We start from the raw sequence: 17909 nt of genomic DNA, 5'->3' as shown, positions 1-17909 counted from the left end.
CCCTTCGTTCATCCTTGCCCCATGTGTCTGCCCCTGCCCATGGACTCCCTTCTTTCATCCTTGCCCCATGTGTCTGCCCCTGCCCACGGACTCCCTTCTTTCATCCTTGCCCCAGGTGCCTGCCACTGTCCATGGACTCCCTGCTTTCATACTTGCGCCAGGTTTCTGCCCCTGTCCATGGACTCCCTTCTTTCATCCATGCCCCATGTGTCTGCCCCTGCCCGTGGACTCCCTTCTTTCATCCTTGCCCCATGTGTCTGCCCCTGCCCAAGGACTCCCTTCTTTCATCCTTGCTCCAGGTGTCTGCCACTGCCCATGGACTCCCTTCTTTCACTCTTGCCCCAGGTGTCTGCTCCTACCCATGGACTCCCTGTTTTTATACATGCCCCATGTGTCTGCCCCTGCCCATGGACTCCCTGCATTCATACTTGCCCCAGGTGTCTGCCCCTGTCCATGGACTCCCTTCTTTCATCCTTGCCCATGTGTCTGCCCCTGTCCACGGACTCCCTTCTTTCATCCTTGCCCCAGGTGTCTGCCCTTGTCCATGGACTCCCTTTTTCACCCTTGCCCCATGTGTCTGCCCCTGCCTATGGACTCCCTTCTTTCATCCTTGCCCCTTGTGTCTGCCCCTGTCCACAGACTCCCTTTTTTAATCCTTGCCCCATGTGTCTGCCCCTGCCCATGGACTCCCTTCTTTCATCCTTGCCCCATGAGTCTGCCCCTGCCCATGGACTCCCTTCTTTCATCCATGCCTCATGTGTCTGCCCCTGTCCACGGACTCCCTTCTTTCATCCTTGCTGCATGTGTCTCCCCCTGCCCATGGACTCCCTTCTTTCATCCATGCCCCATGTGTCTGCCCCTGTCCACGGACTCCCTTCTTTCATCCTTGCCCCATGTGTCTGTGTCTGCCCATGGACTCCCTTCTTTTATCCTTGCCCCATGTGTCTGCCCCTGCCCACGGACTCCCTTCTTTCATCCTTGCCCCAGGTGCCTGCCCCTGTTCATGGACTCCCTGCTTTCATACTTGCCCCAGGTTTCTGCCCCTGTCCATGGACTCCCTTCTTTCATCCATGCCCCATGTGTCTGCCCCTGTCCATGGACTCCCTTCTTTCATCCTTGCTCCAGGTGTCTGCCACTGCCCATGGACTCCCTTCTTTCACTCTTGCCCCAGGTGTCTGCCCCTGCCCATGGACTCCCTGTTTTTATGCTTGCCCCATGTGTCTGCTCCTGCCCATGGACTCCCTGCTTTCATACTTGCCAGAGGTGTCAGCCCCTGTCCATGGACTCCCTTCTTTCATCCTTGCCCATGTGTCTGCCCCTGTCCACGGACTCCCTTCTTTCATCCTTGCCCCATGTTTCTGCCCCTGTCCATGGACTCCCTTCTTTCATCCATGCCCCATGTGTCTGACCCTGTCCACGGACTCCCTTCTTTCATCCTTGCCCCATGTGTCTGCCCCTGCCCATGGACTCCCTTCTTTCATCCTTGCCCCATGTGTCTGCCCCTCTCCATGGACTCCCATCTTTCATCCTTGCCCCAGGTTTCTGCCCATGTCCATGGACTCCCTGCTTTCATACTTGCCCCAGGTGTCTGCCCCTGTCCATGGACTCCCTTCTTTCATCCATGCCCCATGTGTCTGCCCCTGCCCATGGACCCCCTTCTTTCATCCTTTCCCCATGAGTCTGCCCCTGTCCATGGACTCCCTGCTTTCATACTTGCCCCAGGTGTCCGCCCCTGTCCATGGACTCCCTTCTTTAATCCATGCCCCATGTGTCTGCCCCTGTCCATGGACTCCCTTCTTTCATCCTTGCCCCATGTGTCTGCCCCTGCCCATGGACTCCCTGCTTTCGAACTTGCCCCAGGTGTCTGCCCCTGTCCATGGACTCCCATCTTTATTCCATGCCCCATGTGTCTGCCCCTGTCCACGGACTCCCTTCTTTCATCCTTGCCCCATGTGTCTGCCCCTGCCCATGGACTCCCTTCTTTCATCCATGCCCGATGTGTCTGCCCCTGCCCATGGACTCCCTGATTTCATCCTTGCCCCAGGTGGCTGCCCCTGTCCACGGACTCCCTTCTTTCATCCTTGCCCCATGTGTCTGCCCCTGCCCATGGACTCCCTTCTTTCATCCATGCCCGATGTATCTGCCCCTGTCCATGGACTCCCTTCTTTCATCTTTGCTCCAGGTGTCTGCCCCTGCCCATGGACTACCTTCTTTCATCTTTGCTCCAGGTGTCTGTCACTGTCCATGGACTACCTTCTCTCATCCTTGCTCCATGTGTCTGCCCCTGCCCATCGACTCCCTTCTTTCATCCTTGCCCCATGTGTCTGCGCCTGTCCACGGACTCCCTGCTTTCATACTTGCCCCAGGTTTCTGCCCCTGTCCATGGACTCCCTTCTTTCATCCATGCCCCATGTGTCTTCCCTGCCCACGGACTCCCTTCTTTCATCCTTGCCCCATGTGGCTGCCCCTGTCCATGGACTCCCTTCTTTCATCCATGCCCCATGTGTCTGCCCCTGCCTGTGGACTCCCTACTTTCATACTTTCCCCAGGTGTCTGCCTCTGTCCATGGTCACTCTTCTTTCATCCTTGCCCCAGGTGTCTGCCCCTGTCCATGGACTCCCTTCTTTCATCTTTGCTCCAGGTGTCTGCCCCTGTCCATGGACTCCCTTCTTTCATCCTTGCACCAGGTGCCTGGCCCTGTCCATGGACTACCTTCTTTCATCTTTGCTCCAGGTGTCTGTCACTGTCCATGGACTCCCTTCTCTCATCCTTGCTCCATGTGTCTGCCGCTGCCCATGGACTCCCTTTTTTCATCCTTGCCCCATTAGTCTGCTCATGCCAATGGACTCCCTTCTTTCATCCATGCCTCATGTGTCTGCCCCTGTCCACAGACTCCCTTCTTTCATCCTTGCCGCATGTGTCTGCCCCTGCCCATGGACTCCCTTCTTTCATCCATGCCCCATGTGTCTGCCCCTGTCCCCGGACTCCCTTCTTTCATCCTTGCCCCATGTGTCTGCCCCTGTCCATGGACTCCCTTCTTTCATCCTTGCCCCATGTGTCTGACCCTGCCCACGGACTCCCTTCTTTCATCCTTGCCCCAGGTGCCTGCCCCTGTCCATGGACTCCCTGCTTTCATACTTGCACCAGGTTTCTGCCCCTGTCCATGGACTCCCTTCTTTCATCCATGCCCCATGTGTCTGCCCCTGTCCATGGACTCCCTTCTTTCATCCTTGCTCCAGGTGTCTGCCACTGCCCATGGACTCCCTTCTTTCACTCTTGCCCCAGGTGTCTGCCCCTGCCCATGGACTCCCTGTTTTTATACTTGCCCCATGTTTCTGCCCCTGCCCATGGACTCACTGCTTTCATACTTGCCCCAGGTGTCTGTCCATGTCCATGGACTCCCTTCTTTCATCTTTGCTCCAGGTGTCTGCCCCTGTCCATGGACTCCCTTCTTTCATCCTTGCACCAGGTGCCTGGCCCTGTCCATGGACTACCTTCTTTCATCTTTGCTCCAGGTGTCTGTCACTGTCCATGGACTCCCTTCTCTCATCCTTGCTCCATGTGTCTGCCGCTGCCCATGGACTCCCTTTTTTCATCCTTGCCTCATTAGTCTGCTCATGAAAATGGACTCCCTTCTTTCATCCATGCCTCATGTGTCTGCCCCTGTCCACGGACTCCCTTCTTTCATCCTTGCCGCATGTGTCTGCCCCTGCCCAGGGACTCCCTTCTTTCATCCATGCCCCATGTGTCTGCCCCTGTCCCCGGACTCCCTTCTTTCATCCTTGCCCCATGTGTCTGCCCCTGTCCATGGACTCCCTTCTTTCATCCATGCCCCATGTGTCTGCCCCTGTCCATGGACTCCCTTCTTTCATCCTTGCTCCAGGTGTCTGCCACTGCCCATGGACTCCCTTCTTTCACTCTTGCCCCAGGTGTCTGCCCCTGCCCATGGACTCCCTGTTTTTATACTTGCCCCATGTTTCTGCCCCTGCCCATGGACTCACTGCTTTCATACTTGCCCCAGGTGTCTGTCCCTGTCCATGGACTCCCTTCTTTCATCCTTGCCCCATGTGTCTGGCCCTGCCCATGGAATCCCTTCTTTCATCCATGCCCCATGTGTCTGCCCCTGTCCATGGACTCCCTTCTTCTATCCTTACCCCATGTAGCTGCTCCTGCCCATGGACACCCTTCTTTCTTCCTTGCCCCATGTGTCTGCCCCTGCCCACGGACTCCCTTCTTTCATCCTTGCCCCAGGTGCCTGCACCTGTCCATGGACTCCCTGCTTTCATACTTGCCCCAGGTTTCTGCCCCTGTCCATGGACTCCCTTCTTTCATCCATGCCCCATGTGTCTGCCCCTGCCCGTGGTCTCCCTTCTTTCATCCTTGCCCCATGTGTCTGCCCCTGCCCATGGACTCCCTTCTTTCATCCTTGCTCCAGGTGTCTGCCTCTGCCCATAGGCTCCCTTCTTTCACTCTTGCCCCAGGTGTCTGCCCCTGCCCATGGACTCCCTGTTTTTATGCTTGCCCCATGTGTCTTCTCCTGCCCATGGACTCCCTGCTTTCATACTTGCCAGAGGTGTCAGCCCCTGTCCATGGACTCCCTTCTTTCATCCTTGCCCATGGTGTCTGCCCCTGTCCATGGACTCCCTTCTTTCATCCATGCCCCATGTGTCTGCCCCTGCCCATGGACACCCTTCTTTCATCCTTGCCCCATGAGTCTGCCCCTGCCCATGGACTCCCTGCTTTCATACTTGCCCCAGGTGTCCGCCCCTGTCCATGGACTCCCTTCTTTAATCCATGCCCCATGTGTCTGCCCCTGTCCAGGGACTCCCTTCTTTCATCCTTGCCCCATGTGTCTGCCCCTGCCCATGGACTCCCTGCTTTCATACTTGCCCCAGGTGTCTGCCCCTGTCCATGGACTCCCTTCTTTAATCCATGCCCCATGTGTCTGCCCCTGTCCACGGACTTCCTTCTTTCATCCTTGCCCCATGTGTCTGCCCCTGCCCATGGACTCCCTGATTTCATCCTTGCCCCAGGTGGCTGCCCCTGTCCACGGACTCCCTTCTTTCATCCTTGCCCCATGTGTCTGCCCCTGCCCATGGACTCCCTTCTTTCATCCATGCCCCATGTGTCTTCCCTGCCCACGGACTCCCTTCTTTCATCCTTGCCCCATGTGGCTGCCCCTGTCCATGGACTCCCTGCTTTCATACTTGCCCCAGGTGTCTGCCCCTGTCCATGGACTCCCTTCTTTCATCCATGCCCCATGTGTCTGCCCCTGCCCATGGACACCCTTCTTTCATCCTTGCCCCATGAGTCTGCCCCTGCCCATGGACTCCCTGCTTTCATACTTGCCCCAGGTGTCCGCCCCTGTCATGGACTCCCTTCTTTAATCCATGCCCCATGTGTCTGCCCCTGTCCATGGACTCCCTTCTTTCATCCTTGCCCCATATGTCTGCCCCTGCCCATGGACTCCCTGCTTTCATACTTGCCCCAGGTGTCTGCCCCTGTCCATGGACTCCCTTCTTTAATCCATGCCCCATGTGTCTGCCCCTGTCCACGGACTCCCTTCTTTCATCCTTGCCCCATGTGTCTGCCCCTGCCCATGGACTCCCTTCTTTCATCCATGCCCGATGTGTCTTCCCCTGCCCATGGACTCCCTGATTTCATCCTTGCCCCAGGTGGCTGCCCCTGTCCACGGACTCCCTTCTTTCATCCTTGCCCCATGTGTCTGCCCCTGCCCATGGACTCCCTTCTTTCAACCATGCCCCATGTGTCTTCCCTGCCCACGGACTCCCTTCTTTCATCCTTGCCCCATGTGGCTGCCCCTGTCCATGGACTCCCTTCTTTCATCCATGCCCCATGTGTCTGCCCCTGCCTGTGGACTCCCTACTTTCATACTTTCCCCAGGTGTCTGCCTCTGTCCATGGTCACTCTTCTTTCATCCTTGCCCCAGGTGTCTGCCCCTGTCCATGGACTCCCTTCTTTCATCTTTGCTCCAGGTGTCTGCCCCTGTCGATGGACTCCCTTCTTTCATCCTTGCACCAGGTGCCTGGCCCTGTCCATGGACTACCTTCTTTCATCTTTGCTCCAGGTGTCTGTCACTTCCCATGGACTCCATTCTCTCATCCTTGCTCCATGTGTCTGCCGCTGCCCATGGACTCCCTTTTTTCATCCTTGCCCCATTAGTCTGCTTATGCCAATGGACTCCCTTCTTTCATCCATGCCTCATGTGTCTGCCCCTGTCCACGGACTCCCTTCTTTCATCCTTGCCGCATGTGTCTGCCCCTGCCCATGGACTCCCTTCTTGCATCCTTACCCCATGTGTCTGCCCCTGTCCATGGACTCCCTTCTTTCATCCTTGCCCATGTGTCTGACCCTGCCCACGGACTCCCTTCTTTCTTCCTTGCCCCAGGTGCCTGCCCCTGTCCATGGACTCCCTGCTTTCATACTTGCACAAGGTTTCTGCCCCTGTCCATGGACTCCCTTCTTTCATCCATGCCCCATGTGTCTGCCCCTGTCCATGGACTCCCTTCTTTCATCCTTGCTCCAGGTGTCTGCCACTGCCCATGGACTCCCTTCTTTCACTCTTGCCCCAGGTGTCTGCCCCTGCCCATGGACTCCCTGTTTTTATACCTGCCCCATTTTTCTGCCCATGCCCATGGACTCACTGCTTTCATACTTGCCCCAGGTGTCTGTCCCTGTCCATGGACTCCCTTCTTTCATCCTTGCCCCATGTGTCTGGCCCTGCCCATGGACTCCCTTCTTTCATCCATGCCCCATGTGTCTGCCCCTGTCCATGGACTCCCTTCTTCTATCCTTGCCCCATGTAGCTGCTCCTGCCCATGGACTCCCTTCTTTCTTCCTTGCCCCAGGTGCCTGGCCCTGTCCATGGACTACCTTCTTTCATCTTTGCTCCAGGTGTCTGTCACTTCCCATGGACTCCCTTCTCTCATCCTTGCTCCATGTGTCTGCCGCTGCCCATGGACTCCCTTTTTTCATCCTCGCCCCATTAGTCTGCTTATGCCAATGGACTCCCTTCTTTCATCCATGCCTCATGTGTCTGCCCCTGTCCACGGACTCCCTTCTTTCATCCTTGCCGCATGTGTCTGCCCCTGCCCATGGACTCCCTTCTTTCATCCATGCCCCATGTGTCTGCCCCTGTCCACGGACTCCCTTCTTGCATCCTTGCCCCATGTGTCTGCCCCTGTCCATGGACTCCCTTCTTTCATCCTTGCCCCATGTGTCTGACCCTGCCCACGGACTCCCTTCTTTCTTCCTTGCCCCAGGTGCCTGCCCCTGTCCATGGACTCCCTGCTTTCATACTTGCACCAGGTTTCTGCCCCTGTCCATGGACTCCCTTCTTTCATCCATGCCCCATGTGTCTGCCCCTGTCCATGGACTCCCTTCTTTCATCCTTGCTCCAGGTGTCTGCCACTGCCCATGGACTCCCTTCTTTCACTCTTGCCCCAGGTGTCTGCCCCTGCCCATGGACTCCCTGTTTTTATACCTGCCCCATTTTTCTGCCCATGCCCATTGACTCACATGCTTTCATACTTGCCCCAGGTGTCTGTCCCTGTCCATGGACTTCCTTCTTTCATCCTTGCCCCATGTGTCTGGCCCTGCCCATGGACTCCCTTCTTTCATCCATGCCCCATGTGTCTGCCCCTGTCCATGGACTCCCTTCTTCTATCCTTGCCCCATGTAGCTGCTCCTGCCCATGGACTCCCTTCTTTCTTCCTTGCCCCATGTGTCTGCCCCTGCCCACGGACTCCCTTCTTTCATCCTTGCCCCAGGTGCCTGCACCTGTCCATGGACTCCCTGCTTTCATACTTGCCCCAGGTTTCTGCCCCTGTCCATGGACTCCCTTCTTTCATCCATGCCCCATGTGTCTGCGCCTGCCCGTGGTCTCCCTTCTTTCATCCTTGCCCCATGTGTCTGCCCCTGCCCATGGACTCCATTCTTTCATCCTTGCTCCAGGTGTCTGCCTCTGCCCATGGGCTCCCTTCTTTCACTTTTGCCCCAGGTGTCTGCCCCTGCCCATGGACTCCCTGTTTTTATGCTTGCCCCATGTGTCTGCTCCTGCCCATGGACTCCCTGCTTTCATACTTGCCAGAGGTGTCAGCCCCTGTCCATGGACTCCCTTCTTTCATCCTTGCCCCATGTGTCTGCCCATTTCCATGGACTCCCTTCTTTCATCCATGCCCCATGTGTCTGACCCTGTCCAGGGACTCCCTTCTTTCATCCTTTCCCCATGTCTCTGCCCCTGGCCATGGACTCCCTTCTTTCATCCTTGCCCCATGTGTCTGCCCCTGTCCACGGACTCCCTTCTTTCATTCTTGCCCCAAGTGTCTGCCCCTGTCCATGGACTCCCTTCTTTCATCCATGCCCCATGTGTCTGCCCCTGCCCGTGGACTCCCTTCTTTCATCCTTGCCCCATGTGTCTGCCCCTGCCCATGGACTCCCTTCTTTCATCCTTGCTCCAGGACTCTGCCTCTGCCCATGGGCTCCCTTCTTTCACTCTTGCCCCAGGTGTCTGCCCCTGTCCATGGACTCCCTTCTTTCATCCATGACCATGTGTCTTCCCTGCCCACGGACTCCCTTCTTTCATCCTTGCCCCATGTGGCTGCCCCTGTCCATGGACTCCCTTCTTTCATCCATGCCCCATGTGTCTGCCCCTGCCTGTGGACTCCCTACATTCATACTTTCCCCAGGTGTCTGCCTCTGTCCATGGTCACTCTTCTTTCATCCTTGCCCCAGGTGTCTGCCCCTGTCCATGGATTCCCTTCTTTCATCTTTGCTCCAGGTGTCTGCCCCTGTCCATGGACTCCCTTCTTTCATCCTTGCACCAGGTGCCTGCCTCTGTCCATGGACTACCTTCTTTCATCTTTGCTCCAGGTGTCTGTTACTGTCTATGGACTCCCTTCTCTCATCCTTACTCCATGTGTCTGCCGCTGCCTGTGGACTCCCTACTTTCATACTTTCCCCAGGTGTCTGCCTCTGTCCATGGTCACTCTTCTTTCATCCTTGCCCCAGGTGTCTGCCCCTGTCCATGGACTCCCTTCTTTCATCTTTGCTCCAGGTATCTGCCCCTGTCCATGGACTACCTTCTTTCATCTTTGCTCCAGGTGTCTGTCAATGTCCATGTACTCCCTTCTCTCATCCTTGCTCCATGTGTCGGCCGCTGCCCATGGACTCCCTTCTTTCATCCTTGCCCCATGTGTCTGCCCCTGTCCACGGATTCCCTGCTTTCATACTTGCCCCAGGTTTCTGCCCCTGTCCATGGACTCCCTTCTTTCATCTTTGCTCCAGGTATCTGCCCCTGTCCATGGACTACCTTCTTTCATCTTTGCTCCAGGTGTCTGTAAATGTCCATGTACTCGCTTCACTCATCCTTGCTCCATGTGTCGGCCGCTGCCCATGGACTCCCTTCTTTCTTCCTTGCCCCATGTGTCTGCCCCTGCCCACGGACTCCCTTCTTTCATCCTTGCCCCAGGTGCCTGCACCTGTCCATGGACTCCCTGCTTTCATACTTGCCCCAGGTTTCTGCCCCTGTCCATGGACTCCCTTCTTTCATCCATGCCCCATGTGTCTGCCCCTGCCCGTGGTCTCCCTTCTTTCATCCTTGCCCCATGTGTCTGCCCCTGCCCATGGACTCCATTCTTTCATCCTTGCTCCAGGTGTCTGCCTCTGCCCATGGGCTCCCTTCTTTCACTTTTGCCCCAGGTGTCTGCCCCTGCCCATGGACTCCCTGTTTTTATGCTTGCCCCATGTGTCTGCTCCTGCCCATGGACTCCCTGCTTTCATACTTGCCAGAGGTGTCAGCCCCTGTCCATGGACTCCCTTCTTTCATCCTTGCCCCATGTGTCTGCCCATGTCCATGGACTCCCTTCTTTCATCCATGCCCCATGTGTCTGACCCTGTCCAGGGACTCCCTTCTTTCATCCTTTCCCCATGTGTCTGCCCCTGGCCATGGACTCCCTTCTTTCATCCTTGCCCCATGTGTCTGCCCCTGTCCACGGACTCCCTTCTTTCATTCTTGCCCCAAGTGTCTGCCCCTGTCCATGGACTCCCTTCTTTCATCCATGCCCCATGTGTCTGCCCCTGCCCGTGGACTCCCTTCTTTCATCCTTGCCCCATGTGTCTGCCCCTGCCCATGGACTCCCTTCTTTCATCCTTGCTCCAGGACTCTGCCTCTGCCCATGGGCTCCCTTCTTTCACTCTTGCCCCAGGTGTCTGCCCCTGTCCATGGACTCCCTTCTTTCATCCATGACCATGTGTCTTCCCTGCCCACGGACTCCCTTCTTTCATCCTTGCCCCATGTGGCTGCCCCTGTCCATGGACTCCCTTCTTTCATCCATGCCCCATGTGTCTGCCCCTGCCTGTGGACTCCCTACATTCATACTTTCCCCAGGTGTCTGCCTCTGTCCATGGTCACTCTTCTTTCATCCTTGCCCCAGGTGTCTGCCCCTGTCCATGGATTCCCTTCTTTCATCTTTGCTCCAGGTGTCTGCCCCTGTCCATGGACTCCCTTCTTTCATCCTTGCACCAGGTGCCTGCCTCTGTCCATGGACTACCTTCTTTCATCTATGCTCCAGGTGTCTGTTACTGTCTATGGACTCCCTTCTCTCATCCTTACTCCATGTGTCTGCCGCTGCCTGTGGACTCCCTACTTTCATACTTTCCCCAGGTGTCTGCCCCTGTCCATGGACTCCCTTCTTTCATCTTTGCTCCAGGTATCTGCCCCTGTCCATGGACTACCTTCTTTCATCTTTGCTCCAGGTGTCTGTCAATGTCCATGTACTCCCTTCTCTCATCCTTGCTCCATGTGTCGGCCGCTGCCCATGGACTCCCTTCTTTCATCCTTGCCCCATGTGTCTGCCCCTGTCCACGGATTCCCTGCTTTCATACTTGCGCCAGGTTTCTGCCCCTGTCCATGGACTCCCTTCTTTCATCCATGCCCCATGTGTCTTCCCCTGCCCACGGACTCCCTTCTTTCATCCTTGCCCCATGTGTCTGCCCCTGCCTATGGACTCCCTTCTTTCATCCTTGCTCCAGGTGTCTGCCACTGCCCATGGACTCCCTTCTTTCACTCTTGCCCCAGGTGTCTGCCCCTGCCCATGGACTCCCTGTTTTTATAATTGCCCCATGTGTCTGCCCCTGCACATGGACTCCCTGCTTTCACACTTGCCCCAGGTGTCTGCCCCTGTCCATGGACTCCCTTCTTTCATCCTTGCCCATGTGTCTGCCCCTGCCCATGGACTCCCTTCTTTCATCCTTGCCGCATGTGTCTGCCACTGCCCATGGACCCCCTTCTTTCACTCTTGCCCCAGGTGTCTGCCCCTGCCCACGGACTCCCTTCTTTCATCCTTGCCCCAGGTGCCTGCCCCTGTCCATGGACTCCCTGCTTTCATACTTGCGCCAGGTTTCTGCCCGTGTCCATGGACTCCCTTCTTTCATCCATGCCCCATGTGTCTGCCCCTGCCCGTGGACTCCCTTCTTTCATCCTTGCCCCATGTGTCTGCCCCTGCCCAAGGACTCCCTTCTTTCATCCTTGCTCCAGGTGTCTGCCACTGCCCATGGACTCCCTTCTTTCACTCTTGCCACAGGTGTCTGCTCCTGCACATGGACTCCCGATTTTTATACTTGCCCCATGTGTCTGCCCCTGCCCATGGACTCCCTGCATTCATACTTACCCCAGGTGTCTGCCCCTGTCCATGGACTCCCTTCTTTCATCCTTGCCCATGTGTCTGCCCCTGTCCACGGACTCCCTTCTTTCATCCTTGCCCCACGTGTCTGCCCCTGTCCATGGACTCCCTTCTTTCACCCTTGCCCCATGTGTCTGCCCCTGCCTATGGACTCCCTTCTTTCATCCTTGCCCCATGTGTCTGCCCCTGTCCACAGACTCCCTTTTTTAATCCTTGCCCCATGTGTCTGCCCCTGCCCATGGACTCCCTTCTTTCATCCTTGCCCCATGAGTCTGCCCCTGCCCATGGACTCTCTTCTTTCATCCATGCCTCATGTGTCTGCCCCTGTCCACGGAATCCCTTCTTTCATCCTTGCTGCATGTGTCTGCCCCTGCCCATGGACTCCCTTCTTTCATCCATGCCCCATGTGTCTGCCCCTGTCCACGGACTCCCTTCTTTCATCCTTGCCCCATGTGTCTGTGTCTGCCCATGGACTCCCTTCTTTCATCCTTGCCCCATGTGTCTGCCCCTGCCCACGGACTCCCTTCTTTCATCCATGCCCCAGGTGCCTGCCCCTGTTCATGGACTCCCTGCTTTCATACTTGCCCCAGGTTTCTGCCCCTGTCCATGGACTCCCTTCTTTCATCCATGCCCCATGTGTCTGCCCCTGCCCGTGGACTCCCTTCTTTCATCCTTGCCCCATGTGTCTGCCCCTGCCCAAGGACTCCCTTCTTTCATCCTTGCTCCAGGTGTCTGCCACTGCCCATGGACTCCCTTCTTTCACTCTTGCCCCAGGTGTCTGCTCCTGCACATGGACTCCCGATTTTTATACTTGCCCCATGTGTCTGCCCCTGCCCATGGACTCCCTGCATTCATACTTACCCCAGGTGTCTGCCCCTGTCCATGGACTCCCTTCTTTCATCCTTGCCCATGTGTCTGCCCCTGTCCACGGACTCCCTTCTTTCATCCTTGCCCCACGTGTCTGCCCCTGTCCATGGACTCCCTTCTTTCACCCTTGCCCCATGTGTCTGCCCCTGCCTATGGACTCCCTTCTTTCATCCTTGCCCCATGTGTCTGCCCCTGTCCACAGACTCCCTTTTTTAATCCTTGCCCCATGTGTCTGCCCCTGCCCATGGACTCCCTTCTTTCATCCTTGCCCCATGAGTCTGCCCCTGTCCACGGACTCCCTTCTTTCATCCTTGCTGCATGTGTCTGCCCCTGCCCATGGACTCCCTTCTTTCATCCATGCCCCATGTGTCTGCCCCTGTCCACGGACTCCCTTCTTTCATCCTTGCCCCATGTGTCTGTGTCTGCCCATGGACTCCCTTCTTTCATCCTTGCCCCATGTGTCTGCCCCTGCCCACGGACTCCCTTCTTTCATCCATGCCCCAGGTACCTGCCCCTGTTCATGGACTCCCTGCTTTCATACTTGCCCCAGGTTTCTGCCCCTGTCCATGGACTCCCTTCTTTCATCCATGCCCCATGTGTCTGCCCCTGTCCATGGACTCCTTTCTTTCATCCTTGCTCCAGGTGTCTGCCCCTGCCCATGGACTCCCTGTTTTTATACTTGCCCCATGTGTCTGCCCCTGCCCATGGACTCCCTGCTTTCATACTTGCCCCAGGTGTCTGTCCCTGTCCATGGACTCCCTTCTTTCATCCTTGCCCCATGTGTCTTTCCCTGCCCATGGACTCCCTTCTTTCATCCTTGCCCCATGTAGCTGCTCCTGCCCATGGACTTCCTTCTTTCTTCCTTGCCCCATGTGTCTGCCCCTGCCCACGGACTCCCTTCTTTCATCCTTGCCCCAGGGGCCTGCACCTGTCCATGGACTCCCTGCTTTCATACTTGCCCCAGGTTTCTGCCCCTGTCCATGGACTCCCTTCTTTCATCCATGCCCCATGTTTCTGCCCCTGCCCGTGGACTCCCTTCTTTCATCCTTGCCCCATGTGTCTGCCCCTGCCCATGGACTCCCTTCTTTCATCCTTGCTCCAGGTGTCTGCCTCTGCCCATGGGCTCCCTTCTTTCACTCTTGCCCCAGGTGTCTGCCCCTGCCCATGGACTCCCTGTTTTTATGCTTGCCCCTTGTGTCTGCTCCTGCCCATGGACTCCCTGCTTTCATACTTGCCAGAGGTGTCAGCCCCTGTCCATGGACTCCCTTCTTTCATCCTTGCCCATGTGTCTGCCCCTGTCCACGGACTCCCTTCTTTCATCCTTGCCCCATGTGTCTGCCCCTGTCCATGGACTCCCTTCTTTCATCCATGCCCCATGTGTCTGACCCTGTCCACGGACTCCGTTCTTTCATCCTTGCCCCATGTGTCTGCCCCTGCCCATGGACTCCCTTCTTTCATCCTTGCCCCATGTGTCTGCCCCTCTCCATGGACTCCCTTCTTTCATCCTTGCCCCAGGTTTCTGCCCCTGTTCATGGACTCCCTGCTTTCATACTTGCCCCAGGTGTCTGCCCCTGTCCATGGACTCCCTTCTTTCATCCATGCCCCATGTGTCTGCCCCTGCCCATGGACTCCCTTCTTTCATCCTTGCCCCATGAGTCTGCCCCTGCCCATGGACTCCCTGCTTTCATACTTGCGCCAGGTGTCTGCCCCTGTCCATGGACTCCCTTCTTTAATCCATGCCCCATGTGTCTGCCCCTGTCCACGGACTCCCTTCTTTCATCCTTGCCGCATGTGTCTGCCCCTGCCCATGGACTCCCTGCTTTCATACTTGCCCCAGGTGTCTGCCCCTGTCCATGGACTCCCTTCTTTAATCCATGCCCCATGTGTCTGCCCCTGTCCACGGACTCCCTTCTTTCATCCTTGCCCCATGTGTCTGCCCCTGCCCATGGTCTCCCTTCTTTCATCCATGCCCGATGTGTCTGCCCCTGCCCATGGACTCCCTGATTTCATCCTTGCCCCAGGTGGCTGCCCCTGTCCACGGACTCCCTTCTTTCATCCTTGCCCCATGTGTCTGCCCCTGCCCATGGACTCCCTTCTTTCATCCATGCCCGATGTGTCTGCCCCTGTCCATGGACTCCCTTCTTTCATCTTTGCTCCAGGTGTCTGCCCCTGTCCATGGACTACCTTCTTTCATCTTTGGTCCAGGTGTCTGTCACTGCCCATGGTCTCCCTTCTTTCATCCATGCCCGATGTGTCTGCCCCTGCCCATGGACTCCCTGATTTCATCCTTGCCCCAGGTGGCTGCCCCTGTCCACGGACTCCCTTCTTTCATCCTTGCCCCATGTGTCTGCCCCTGCCCATGGACTCCCTTCTTTCATCCATGCCCGATGTGTCTGCCCCTGTCCATGGACTCCCTTCTTTCATCTTTGCTCCAGGTGTCTGCCCCTGTCCATGGACTCCCTTCTTTAATCCATGCCCCATGTGTCTGCCCCTGTCCACGGACTCCCTTCTTTCATCCTTGCCCCATGTGTCTGCCCCTGCCCATGGTCTCCCTTCTTTCATCCATGCCCGATGTGTCTGCCCCTGCCCATGGACTCCCTGATTTCATCCTTGCCCCAGGTGGCTGCCCCTGTCCACGGACTCCCTTCTTTCATCCTTGCCCCATGTGTCTGCCCCTGCCCATGGACTCCCTTCTTTCATCCATGCCCGATGTGTCTGCCCCTGTCCATGGACTCCCTTCTTTCATCTTTGCTCCAGGTGTCTGCCCCTGTCCATGGACTACCTTCTTTCATCTTTGGTCCAGGTGTCTGTCACTGTCCATGGACTACCTTCTCTCATCCTTGCTCCATGTGTCTGCCACTGCCCATCGACTCCCTTCTTTCATCCTTGCCCCATGTGTCTGCCCCTGCCCATGGACTCCCTGCTTTCATACTTGCCCCAGGTGTCTGCCCCTGTCCATGGACTCCCTTCTTTCATCCATGCCTCATGTGTCTGCCCCTGTCCACGGACTCCCTTCTTTCATCCTTGCTGCATGTGTCTGCCCCTGCCCATGGACTCCCTTCTTTCATCCATGCCCCATGTGTCTGCCCCTGTCCACGGACTCCCTTCTTTCATCCTTGCCCCATGTGTCTGTGTCTGCCCATGGACTCCCTTCTTTCATCCTTGCCCCATGTGTCTGCCCCTGCCCACGGACTCCCTTCTTTCATCCATGCCCCAGGTACCTGCCCCTGTTCATGGACTCCCTGCTTTCATACTTGCCCCAGGTTTCTGCCCCTGTCCATGGACTCCCTTCTTTCATCCATGCCCCATGTGTCTGCCCCTGTCCATGGACTCCTTTCTTTCATCCTTGCTCCAGGTGTCTGCCACTGCCATGGACTCCCTTCTTTCACTCTTGCCCCAGGTGTCTGCCCCTGCCCATGGACTCCCTGTTTTTATACTTGCCCCATGTGTCTGCCCCTGCCCATGGACTCCCTGCTTTCATACTTGCCCCAGGTGTCTGTCCCTGTCCATGGACTCCCTTCTTTCATCCTTGCCCCATGTGTCTTTCCCTGCCCATGGACTCCCTTCTTTCATCCTTGCCCCATGTAGCTGCTCCTGCCCATGGACTCCCTTCTTTCTTCCTTGCCCCATGTGTCTGCCCCTGCCCACGGACTCCCTTCTTTCATCCTTGCCCCAGGGGCCTGCACCTGTCCATGGACTCCCTGCTTTCATACTTGCCCCAGGTTTCTGCCCCTGTCCATGGACTCCCTTCTTTCATCCATGCCCCATGTTTCTGCCCCTGCCCGTGGACTCCCTTCTTTCATCCTTGCCCCATGTGTCTGCCCCTGCCCATGGACTCCCTTCTTTCATCCTTGCTCCAGGTGTCTGCCTCTGCCCATGGGCTCCCTTCTTTCACTCTTGCCCCAGGTGTCTGCCCCTGCCCATGGACTCCCTGTTTTTATGCTTGCCCCTTGTGTCTGCTCCTGCCCATGGACTCCCTGCTTTCATACTTGCCAGAGGTGTCAGCCCCTGTCCATGGACTCCCTTCTTTCATCCTTGCCCATGTGTCTGCCCCTGTCCACGGACTCCCTTCTTTCATCCTTGCCCCATGTGTCTGCCCCTGTCCATGGACTCCCTTCTTTCATCCATGCCCCATGTGTCTGACCATGTCCACGGACTCCGTTCTTTCATCCTTGCCCCATGTGTCTGCCCCTGCCCATGGACTCCCTTCTTTCATCCTTGCCCCATGTGTCTGCCCCTCTCCATGGACTCCCTTCTTTCATCCTTGCCCCAGGTTTCTGCCCCTGTTCATGGACTCCCTGCTTTCATACTTGCCCCAGGTGTCTGCCCCTGTCCATGGACTCCCTTCTTTCATCCATGCCCCATGTGTCTGCCCCTGCCCATGGACTCCCTTCTTTCATCCTTGCCCCATGAGTCTGCCCCTGCCCATGGACTCCCTGCTTTCATACTTGCGCCAGGTGTCTGCCCCTGTCCATGGACTCCCTTCTTTAATCCATGCCCCATGTGTCTGCCCCTGTCCACGGACTCCCTTCTTTCATCCTTGCCCCATGTGTCTGCCCCTGCCCATGGACTCCCTGCTTTCATACTTGCCCCAGGTGTCTGCCCCTGTCCATGGACTCCCTTCTTTAATCCATGCCCCATGTGTCTGCCCCTGTCCACGGACTCCCTTCTTTCATCCTTGCCCCATGTGTCTGCCCCTGCCCATGGACTCCCTTCTTTCATCCATGCCCGATGTGTCTGCCCCTGCCCATGGACTCCCTGATTTCATCCTTGCCCCAGGTGGCTGCCCATGTCCACGGACTCCCTTCTTTCATCCTTGCCCCATGTGTCTGCCCCTGCCCATGGACTCCCTTCTTTCATCCATGCCCGATGTGTCTGCCCCTGTCCATGGACTCCCTTCTTTCATCTTTGCTCCAGGTGTCTGCCCCTGTCCATGGACTACCTTCTTTCATCTTTGGTCCAGGTCTCTGTCACTGTCCATGGACTACCTTCTCTCATCCTTGCTCCATGTGTCTGCCACTGCCCATCGACTTCCTTCTTTCATCCTTGCCCCATGTGACTGCGCCTGTCCACGGACTCCCTGCTTTCATACTTGCCCCAGGTTTCTGCCCCTGTCCATGGACTCCCTTCTTTCATCCATGCCCCATGTGTCTTCCCTGCCCACGGACTCCCTTCTTTCATCCTTGCCCCATGTGGCTGCCCCTGTCCATGGACTCCCTTCTTTCATCCATGCCCCATGTGTCTGCCCCTGCCTGTGGACTCCCTACTTTCATACTTTCCCCAGGTGTCTGCCTCTGTCCATGGTCACTCTTCTTTCATCCTTGCCCCAGGTGTCTGCCC

This window comes from Ambystoma mexicanum, chromosome 1p (assembly GCF_040938575.1).
Source record: "Ambystoma mexicanum isolate Mex_15411 chromosome 1p, UKY_AmexF1_1, whole genome shotgun sequence".
NCBI lineage: Eukaryota > Metazoa > Chordata > Amphibia > Caudata > Ambystomatidae > Ambystoma > Ambystoma mexicanum.
The sequence above is the reverse complement of the archived record's forward strand: the minus strand, read 5'-3'. Positions refer to the sequence as shown.